A 10,945-nucleotide genomic window follows, 5' to 3' on the forward strand; every position below is an offset into this window, starting at 1 on the left:
GAGCTCCTTCCGCGGCGGCCGCCCGACTCCCGCCTCAGCGCCGGCCCGGGAGGCGGAGACCACGCGGCCCTCCCGCCTGACGCAACCCCAGCTGGTCTCCGCGCTCAGATGCACGCCTGGGATTGAGGTCTGAAGTCATTACACCCTGTAAATATTTACTGCCAACAGCAGGCTCCGCCACTTCGGCTGGAGCGTCCCGTGGCAAATAACGAGCGACACGGAAAATCTCCGCAAAAAAGTTCATTTATTTTGATCCCTTTCAGGTTTACAGCGCTGATCTTCTTAAACTACGGTACACCCATCTAAAAACTGCCAGCCATCGTGGAAGCACATGCAAATGAAAGATGCAGGCAAGGAATTGGGACAGGAGGCAAATGCCAAAGTCTCTTATGCTTACTGTACTGACAATCAAACTGGAACAAAAAATATGAAAGGCAATCCTAAGAATCTCTAAATAAACTATGGCCACTGACTTGCTGCTAAAGGCTCTTGGTGTGTTGAAAGTCCAGATAAGGAGGGAGGAGGCTCATCCTGGAACAGCAGGTCGAAAGCTTGTGGTTCCATCAGAAGCGAACAGACATATCACAGCCTCAAATTCAGGTGCATAATGGAGAGAGGCAGAACTTGCACACCTCATTTCTACCAAGAAATCTGTCAGTTCAAGAGAATGGCAAACAGCTGAAGTACAGAGAAGCAGACAAAGCAAGAGGAACCGGGTATTGAAAAGTGTGAGTGAGAAGGGGATGAATGTGTCCTGCTCTGCTTAAAGAGGCTCGTTATAAAATAAAAGCTGAAATGAGCTGGTGTACAGAACTATTACGGCTGCAGCCTGACGGCTTTCAATCTGGGTGGCATCCTCGGGTGCCTCACGGGCCCACCTCCGCCAGCGTCCTCAGTGGGATTGTGGGTAGCGTGGGAGGAGCAGTGTTCAGGTGAAACGGGCAAGCCAAGAGTCGTGTTCGACCACCGTTCCGGAAGCTTCCTTAAACACAAACAAAAAGGGAGAGAAGAGTCGCCCGTTTCAGTCAAGGCAAACGCAGCTCACTTCTCACGCACTTAATCCCTACAACAAGCTGCTATTGATAAACCCAGGCACTTTACGCACTTCAGCACTAAGTAGCACCGTTTCACAAGAGTTTTGACGAGAGGTAAAAAGGGCACGGTGCACCACCGACAGTGGCCCGTTTGGATTTCCCTCAGCGAAACCAGGGCCCCCCCCTCGCCTTCATTCTTTCCATAAGCAGTTATCATCAGGACTGTAGAACTCTTATGTGTTTTATCATGGGCCCCAAGTCACTTTATTACCATCTGCCTTTCATTAATCTGCAGCCCCCGCCTGAAACAAAGCTCGACATATAAAAATACACTACCGGTAATGTACGCTGACAAGAATGGAGGTGAAACATGGTTACTGCGGCAGTAAATATGCTGTGTTTATGGGGCTCGGGACAATGAGTGTCAGACACCTCCCTATGAGGTATGCGTGGTCCCATACTAAACAGGTTGGGTTTGAAAAAAAATCCTGGTGGGGTAAGTGTGCAGGTTGTGTAAGACGTGTGAGGTTTTTTGTTTGGCTTTACCTAACATCCAATGGGCGCGGTTTCATTTCGGATGGACGAGGTTGGCTCTTCCGGATGACCCCTGCCCTCCTCATCGTCATGGCGTGTCCGAACACCGGGTGCACCTCAGAGTTGGGTCCGGTCTCCTGTTTTATGTGATGCCGTACACGCCGTCCTCTCATTTTGGCATGTACCTTCCGCTCTCCATTCGCCACGCCCACAGACACCCTGCAGACACAGAGCAGGGGTCAGAGGTCAAGCGGCACGGTAACACTCGGAACTAACGCTGAAAAATGGAATCACGGTCGGCGGACAACCACGTTCACCTTGAGAACGGTTAGCGGTGATGCTCTGCGACATAATGAAAAACCAGGTGCGTAAAACAAATACCCAAACCCTGAATGTTAATGAATCGAGTGATTCCACAGAAAAGGTGTCTGCAGATACGCAGTGCGTAACCAGCGCAGCAGAAAGGTGATAACGGCTGCGGTGCTCTGCTTTTCCGAACGCGCTCTCTGGTGAGAGAGAGGCGACGGTGGCGCGCGGTGGCGGCGGGTGGGTCCCCTTTAAGACCCGACGCGGGGATGCAAGGAGCCCCACTCCCCTCCAGCTGAGAGCCAGGGCTGCACAGATGCAAACTCCCTCCTGACCGGCGCCTGCCAAGACGCGCTTCCGAGCCTTCGCCAGCTGGGAGCCTGCTGATGAGGCCAGCGCATCCATTTCCGTGGTAACTGTGCCCCCCCCACCCCCCTCACCCCCCAACCACCCCCACACCAACACACACTTCCCCCCACCGCACACACCAGGCGTGCCTAAACCCCCCTCCAAATGCACACCCAGTCTGCCTCTACTAGCCCTGACATCACACCACACAGGCACTGACAGAGACACCTTCACATCCTCGATCCATCAGTCAGTCTACGCAGGTGCACAGATGTCTTAACATCGCTAAAAGCACTTCATTCGGGTAAAAACAAAGTAAACAGACGTCTCTATATCCCTAAAAACACGCGAGTTAGAACAGTTCAGACGCCGAGTCTAAGCAACGACACAAACCCCTCGGCATGCTTAAACACTACATTCGCTTTAAAACACGTAAACACAGCCCGTCTCACATTCCGAAACATGAAACACAAATTCACATCCGTGACAGGAATACTGTCACAAGTCACAAGTGAGAAATGTCTATAACTGTAATGGGGGAAAATGGTGCCTTTGCACGACAACACAACAGAATAAGTTATGCTTAAAAATAAAAAAATAAAAATGAAGACTAGCATTTTTTTCCATAGGTGTTTATCTCAGGTCTGCAACTGATGAATCTCCTAGTCTGCCTTCTCCATGATATAATCCAATAATGAGCGAGTTGGGGAATAATGCTGTTTTATAAAGGAAGACAACGAGGGCTTATCAGGGGTGCTGGTAAATACATAATCTGCACAAAGCGCCCAGGCCAGAGCAAGGCACTGCTCAGGGCAGGGGTGGCACGAGGCAGGACGAACCGGAGCGAGGCGGAATGGAAGCGCTGGAACGTCTTCAGTCCACCGGCTGCCCGGTAGCCTTGCTGGGGGGGGGGGGGGGGGGTGTCTGCGGGAGAGCGGAGGCACTTGGCGAACAGGCGCGGCGGCGTTTTGAAAGGTTCGGGGACGCCAGCGTCTCCGGCGTTTCCGGGGTTTCGCGCGGCCGCCGCCGCAGCGGAGGCGGAACCCGCGAGCGGTGCCAGGGAGAGACAGGTGAGAGGGCGGCTGTGATCGGGAGCCAGGTGAGCTGCAGAATCAAAGCTGGCTGATGAGATGCTTGGCTGGCGTAGCAAACGCTGCATCAAGGAGGGATACCAGGAGAGCTACATCTCCTTATAACATCAGCTCAGTGCTTTTTTATTCTTGAACATTTCAAGTTAAAAAGCTAGTCAAGCACAAAAAAAGATCAGCAAAAATACCCCCTTCAGACTGATTTAGAAAGATATCTGAAGATTGGAACATTCATACAATATAAAAACAGTATCCACTGCATTATTTTATATAGTATTCCATCATTTATTTCAAGCCTTGTTCAGGCCCAGAATTTTTTCTCCATTAATAAATTATCATTGCTTCATTACAATTCAAATTAAACTGTAATTAAATTTAAATCCCCGCCACCACCCCCAACCTGAAAGACAGAATCAGAACACATACTTTAGCATTCCACAAATGGTCTTAAACAGGGAAAGCAGCAAGAGCGTCTCAAAACAATATCTCCTTTGGATAATTGGTGTAATAAGCTATATACAACAAAAACTACTCCAGACCCCATAAAATATCGAAAAACCTTTTTATTCAGTTGAAGGTGGATTTGGGTGCACATTCACGGAGAGTTCAATATAGAACTAAAAAGCAGCACACACTGCAACCCAGGCTGACCACACTGCACCATTTACCACTTCAACCACCAGAAACACAACTTCCTGTGATACATGGAGCATGTACTCATTTTAAATGGCGGATAAGAAGCGATATATTTCATTAAAGCAGAAGAGAAACTCTTCTTATGAGCAAACATGACTCAAATGTTTCCTCTTGCAATGCTTGTAGGGTTCTTATAAGAACCACACCATATTTCAATTGCTCCTCAAAGGCCTTAGTTTCAACAGCTAATGTGTGTGAATGGCATTTTCTTACAAACTTTACTCTGGATTTTCTAAAAGGCCAAATTGTTTTACAAAGTTTGAGATATAAAAGAATAAAAATGAAAAAAAGACAACCCTTTACGTCAAGAGCTTTAACAGAGTTCTGTGAAGGGAAAAGAAATCTAATCTTTGACTTCCAACTGTTTGCCCATGAGGAGATGTGGAGAACGACTGAGAGGTAGGAGGAGGAGGAAGAGAAGGAGGAGGAGGAGGAGGAGAGGGGGAGCGCTCACTGCTCCGCTCTGCCGTGCCTCGCAGAGTTGCTCAGACATCGCAGAGCACCGTTTAGCCTGCAGAGCCAGGAGATGAAAGTTATCGGAGCATCTGTCCCGTCCCCCCAGCTGTCTGAGCGGGGCTCGGGGGCACCCGCCCTGCCCCGTCTGATCAACGGCAACAGGCAGTCGCCACGGGCTTCATCCGCCCCCCCCCCATCAGCCCCCCATCCTCTCTCTCTCTCTCTCTCTCTCACTCTTCGCTCTCTAGGTCTCTCTCTCTCTCTCTAGCTCTCTCTCTCTAACTCTCTCTCTCCCTCCCCCTCTCCCATTCCCTCTCTCTCATCTCCAACTGCAGTGGGACTAAAGGCAGCTAGACTCCCTCCTGCCTTCCAATCAGGAGTCCCGCCGGACACGTGGTGGGCCGTCCCCGCAATCCTGGATCTCGTCTCCTGTTAAACACCCCGTAGCGTCAGAGTAACCAAACAGCAGGGCTGTGGTTCCAAGCCCCTAAAGCCATCTTTCTAGGCCTCTGCGTCCTGCTCCTTCAGGATGTGCATTAGCGCTGATGGCGGATCTGGACAGTCCCAGGCCTGTCGATGCCCGAGTGGTCACTGTGTTAGTAATATCCCTGGTGTCTCCCGAGTCAGGCTCCCACCCAGTGCCATGGGAGAGAACCATTAACATCCAACACCGGTACATACCGACGGGCGGCATTCCTCCCAGTGCCGTGAGGACCTGATGGAGAGGAGGGAGCTGGGATTGAGTTTGGGGGGGGGGGGCAGAGGGAAAATAAAGCTAAAAGAGGGAAAGAAAAAACTAAATAGGAGTGAGAGCGGGAGAAAAATAGAAAGTTTGGGAGAAAGGGAAGCGGGTAGCACGCGAGAGGGAGGGAAACAGAAGAGGGAAACAGAGAGCGAAAGCGCGAGAGAGATTGGGCGGAAGCGGCAGTCGCAGGTGAGCGTGATCTCCCACTGATGACAGCGTGGGACCGCCCCTCCGCCGAAAATAGCGTCTCCAGCGCGGCCGCTCAACCGAACGCCGCAGACGCTGCCTCCTCACGCAGGGACAGCCGGGAGAGACGCGCACATTTCCATTTACAACGGGAGGGATTAAAACAGGTGGAAACAGGATTCCTAAAGTCCTCACATCTCAAGAGGTAATTTACTGTGTAAAAGCGAGAGAAGGAAGAGAGAAGAAAGGAGTTATTGTAAAAAAAAAAAAGTCATCTTTTATAATGAAATCCTATTTCAAACCACTCAAATTTATGCACAAAGAAATACTGGGTGGTGTTTTGTGCAATCTCTGCAGTTTCCTGTTCCCACCACCGCCACCCCCCCCCCCCCCCAAAAGTAGATCTTTACCAGAACTGTTATATTTTTTTCTTTCTCTGTGCAGCCACCACTCCAACGGAACCATGTTCAATCACACTCCCCTTCATGGGAGATCTCTCAAAGCCCGGGGAAATAAAAGGGACAGACGTGTCATTTAGGGCTCATTCAAACCAGATCCGGGAGCCACGCGACGCATTTTCATACAAAATCAAATTCAAAATAAATTTGTCCAGCGCTTGTCAAGAACAGAGCCGTTTCTTTCTTTCTTTTTTAAAAAGCACTAAATCCTACAAGGCCTTTCTGCCTAAAGGCTCCACTTAAAGCGAATTATGGTTTACCTTCAGAGGGGCCGCCAGATCATTAGGCAGCGACATTAAAAGCCGACGCCAGTGCAGCGGCGCGGCCTCAGTGATGCGCTGCCCAGCGCATAGCTGTGTACGAGCACATCAAAGCCCAAGCCGCTTAAGGTTGCCATGTGACCAGATCGTTTGACACGAACAGATGAGCCATTAAAAGAGTGTGGCCAGAGAGGGACGCGAGCACAGGAGCAGGCAGGACTTCGCACCCATCCACAGAATTTTTTTCCCAAAATGGTTTCAAATTCTACGAACGCATGAAAATCCTCCACAGAGTCAAGCTGGCATGGCGGGGTCCCATTTTTTCTGTGCCTTACCGAGAACGGCGGAGTCATGTGACCGCCCGCACGCATTTGTCAGATGGGCGAACGAGGTGGCACGCTTTCGGCTGGCCGGGCCACACTCATTAAATCGGCAGAGTGGTCGGGGGGTTGGGGGGAGTGGGGTTCATTTTGGAACGGACAACCCTTTCTGATGTGCGTCCAGCAGAAAGCGTGAGCTCACGTTCAGGGGGCAGCACGGCTGTATACGAGTTTAAAAAATGGGCTTGTAAAGGTTGCGGGTTCGATTCAGGTACTTAACCTGTATTGCTTCAGTACATATATCCAGCTGTATAAACGGAATGTATGTGTAAAAAAGTCATCTGTGCAAGTCGCTCGGTATGAGAGAGCCTGTTAAATGATGAAATGTAATGTAATGCAATTAACAGGCTCACCTTTGAAGGTGTGCTGTGTGAAGGGGTAGATGGCTGGCAAGCAGCTGCCATCATCATCCTCCTCCTCCTCTTCCTCCGAATGTAACGGCCCCATCGATGCTGCTGCGTGGCCAGGGTTGCTAGGTGATGTCAGGGTCTGACCCTCCTCCCAGTAGAAATTTGTGCAGATGTCCCGTTGAAATCTTCTTCCTCAGAGCAAGCGGTGTCTTAAACCATTAGTCTTGTTTCAAGAATTCTGGAAAAGAAAAAAGAATTTAAAAAATTAAAATTTAAAATAAACACATTTTCCAGAGGAAATGTCAAAATTCTGCTCAGAGTAACAGAGGAAGATCAACAATATGTGCTTCACGAGATACAGTTAGCGGCAACACAGAAGTCTTGAACACAAGTGTTTTCTGAAAAGATTTCTTTTTAAATACACATATTACACATGCATAAGTTTTTGTTGAGTTATAGGTAGAATTTCAGCATTAATACTTCAGAGGAGAAAGTATTAGGGGCATATATAATGTCAGAATGTCCCCATTACCAGTTAATTGCGTTCTCATATTCAAATCTAAAACAAGAACAGCTATTAAGCTCCTGTAGTTTTGGAATCACAGCAACATAATATTATGAAAGACCCCTTACCAATGGCTCACATGTTTATTTTTTATTATTTCTTATACAAAATGTTTCAAATTTAATGTTTCTGAAACAAATTTTAAAACATTAAAACAAAATGAAATTTGATACTGAAAATAAAGAACCAAACAGCAGGCATGGCAGTTAAGGTACACACAGGTCTCAAAAATCTTTTAATTTTAAATGATGTGTTCTGTGGTGAAATTACTAACTGATTACCACCTCTCTTATTTACTAACAATGAAACTTCATTTGCAGACAATTGTTCTGATTTCAAATCAATCCAAATGCATATTTAAGGAGATGGAACCCTGTTTGTCAATGCTAAACCTTAACAATGGCCAAAATCTGGCACTAGGACAAGTAGTGTTCAAAATTATGCTTTATTGGTCATATCTTCTCGAGTAGTGACATAAGATCTCATTCACATCTTTTCATCTTCACACCCATCTTCCATTAAATCTAGATGGCTGGCCACTAACCGGTTCAAGACCTGTCATTCTAACAAGGGGCTTGAATATTTTGATAACTAAGCATCTAATTTGAAAGAGATCGGCGAGGGGCACACTGCAACCTCTGGCTGCCTCCCAAGCAAAATGAGGATACTCTCCAAACCAATGACTTCTCAAGGCTGTGAGCCAGCTCCATCTTTATCATTAAAATGGAATACACAACAGTGCAGAATTAACTTACTCCAGGAAAGGCATGTGTGTGCTTTGGACCTGTCCTGGTCCTGACCAAACCGAAGACCTCAGTAATTAATATCCCAACTAAAAACACACATACATGGATCCCCCGATACACGTGGGTGTTTAATTGCTCATGCGTATCAGTGAGAGTATGTACGTAAGGATGCATGTATAAATGAGTTCATGCGGCTGCCTGTTTTGCCAGTGTATGTGTGGTTTTGGTTGTGTGCGCGTGTGCGTGTGTACGTGTGTGCGTGCACGTGCAAATGTGTGTGCGCCTATGCGAGACCTAGCCGCTTCCTCCAATTAGGGTCATCCATCTAACTCCCCCTGAGTGTCCCGCTCACCCAGCCAGACCCACAGTTCCTCCCTCAGACAGGACCCCCCACCTGCCCCCCCCCCACCCCCCCACCTCCCATCCCACACCCAGGGCCTGGGCCCTGCTTTCCTGCAGAGAGCGTGCGCATACGCCACCCCCTCCCCTGTTTACAGCTGAGTCTCACTCATTAAGAGAAAATAATCAACAACAGGCATTCTCTCTGTTCATTAAGTATCGCTGTGGAATATTAATTACCCATCGACTACATAAAACCAAGAAGAACTCTTGCGGGGAGGAAACGTTGAGGAGAGATATCTTCGGAATTTGACTCCTTAACAATTTAATATGTAGATAATGTTGGTCTGTTTAATGCCATGATGAACTTCTAGGTGTAATGCAGTGCTAATCAGAGCACTCAGAATAGTTTTAAAGAGGCTCTAAAATTCTCCTCAGTAAAAGGTGCTGCATGTTCAGCTTTTCAAATGAAAAGCTTTTACTTACAACACAGCAAAACCACGACATACTTAAAATGACTGAGTGGCTTCCGTTGTATCTCTTTCCGTTCAACTTGCAATAAAGTCTGGATTTATGGAAAATGTTTTCATAATTTTGCCTCCATCAATGCACTTGGTTCAAATTAATTATTGATTAATCGCTTTCAATGTAAGTAAAAATGCAGGCCAGCAATATTATGCCATTTGCATTTCTTTCCTAATCATATTAAATCTTAAATATACTGTCCATTTGTGACAGGGAGAAGTTATAAATGCGTGAATAAAAATGGGAAATTAAATTGACAGACAGAGTCCAAGTTTCTCCGGTTCTTTTGTTTTCCAAAAATGCTATGGATGGAGCCCCATCCCTGAGTTTGCATAGCCATGATCTGCCATGGGACAGAATGACAATGCCACTGTGGACAGCCAGCGGAATAGGTCACGGCAAAGTTTAGAGATCATCTCCTAGATTTAAGATATTCACAGTCAGCTTTTAACACGTACGGACTTGCAGACTAATGAGAGAGAAGTGGAAAATATTTGCTGATGGTCAGAAAATCCCCATGCAACAGAACTTACTTTGAATACAAAGCATATGTTTCTGGGGGGGGAGGGGGGGCAGGGGGAGATTCTGATTAGTACATCTGTGTGGATATTTGAAATTGACACACATAACTGAAAACACACAGGACCTAATGTAATAAATTCCAATCAGGGAACTTGGTTTTATGTTGTTATACACTTGTGAACCACCCCCATCTACAGTCACAAATTGAAATTGTGCTTTTAATTGCATTCTAAGCCAGTTAGTATAGCGAAAGCAAAGAGTAGCTGGCAAAAAACAAGAGTAGAACAATAATTCTGTAAAGGATTCCCTCATCCCTTCTCACTTCTTTTTTTTTTTTTATTCGCAGTGCCCTAATAATGGAGAAAGTGCTCACTAAAAGCCTGCTTTAGGGGTATGAGGGGGAAGGTTAAAGATAATTAAAATGTCCCCTTGCCTCTCCCCCTCTCCACTACCTGTAATGTTGTGCGCCTTAAATGGGGCGGCTGGAAATCCAAGCCTCATTCAGCTTGAAAAATGTCCATTAGCAGAATTTTATTCTCAGCTGTCTCTTCGCACATACACATTAGGCTGTGTAAATATATATTCTGACTTATTACGCTGTCTTTTAAGGCAGGGATATGCATGGTGTTTGTGTAACCTAAGCGTAATTTTCCCTCAAGTATAATTCAAATATGGACAGTGGAAAGAGCAGGAAGGGCTGACTGCGCTGTTGGGTGCCAGGGCAGGCCATCCCGGTGACTCTCATGAAAGGGTTATTATTGAGTTACTGTAACTTACACCTGAGATTTTCAAGGTCTTCTGTGAATCCGACTCTGGCTTCAAAATTCTTCACCACTTTGTACAAGTCATTGAGTGCATTTTTTTTTTTTTTTTCACGTCTGAAAGAAAAGACAAGACGGGGGCAAGAGGGGAGGAGGAGGGGGGAGAGAAAGACATGAATGGCATATAACTGAGAGAAGAAATCCAAATTAGAAAGAGAGATCAAAATGTAATCCTTCTTATGTCTGAGACATGCTGGGAAGAGCAGAGATCGCGCGATACCTACGATATCTTTACAATTAGCTCCTGAGCACTTCATTCACACTCAATGACTTCTAATAGGGTCAAGGAAAAGATGATTAAAACATCTATATTTGTATTCTGCCTAAAACTGTATTGAGCCATTTGTCTCTGTCTCACAATAATTCTGCAACATCTGGCGCTGGGAGATTTAGGTTAGACAAGTAATTACAGCTATGTATTTGTCCTACAGACAGGTGTATTTTTATCTAAAAATCACTTCATCACTTCCTTGTATGTAGGCCTGCGCGCTGAAGACGTACGACCCCCCCGTCCCGACAGATGCACCAGGATACACACACAATCGTGCGTGTGTACTTTCTGAGCGTTATGTAAAGGTCTGTGCGC

The 10,945-nt window shown here is 46.8% G+C and overlaps 1 long non-coding RNA gene across 1 annotated transcript in view; it reads right to left on the bottom strand.

Moving 5' to 3' along the window:
* Positions 1-227: 227 nt before the first annotated feature.
* LOC135241818 (uncharacterized) overlaps positions 228-10,945 on the bottom strand; it is a 31,317-nt gene continuing 20,599 nt past the window's right edge. Inside the window, exons 3-6 of the long non-coding RNA XR_010326124.1 lie at positions 10,316-10,416; positions 6,845-7,079; positions 1,581-1,787; positions 228-982 (exon numbers count right to left, since the gene is read on the bottom strand). This is a non-coding gene — a long non-coding RNA (uncharacterized LOC135241818). The remainder of the gene's footprint in view (positions 983-1,580; positions 1,788-6,844; positions 7,080-10,315; positions 10,417-10,945) is intronic.

The sequence above is a fragment of the Anguilla rostrata genome, chromosome 16 (genome assembly GCF_018555375.3).
Source record: "Anguilla rostrata isolate EN2019 chromosome 16, ASM1855537v3, whole genome shotgun sequence".
NCBI lineage: Eukaryota > Metazoa > Chordata > Actinopteri > Anguilliformes > Anguillidae > Anguilla > Anguilla rostrata.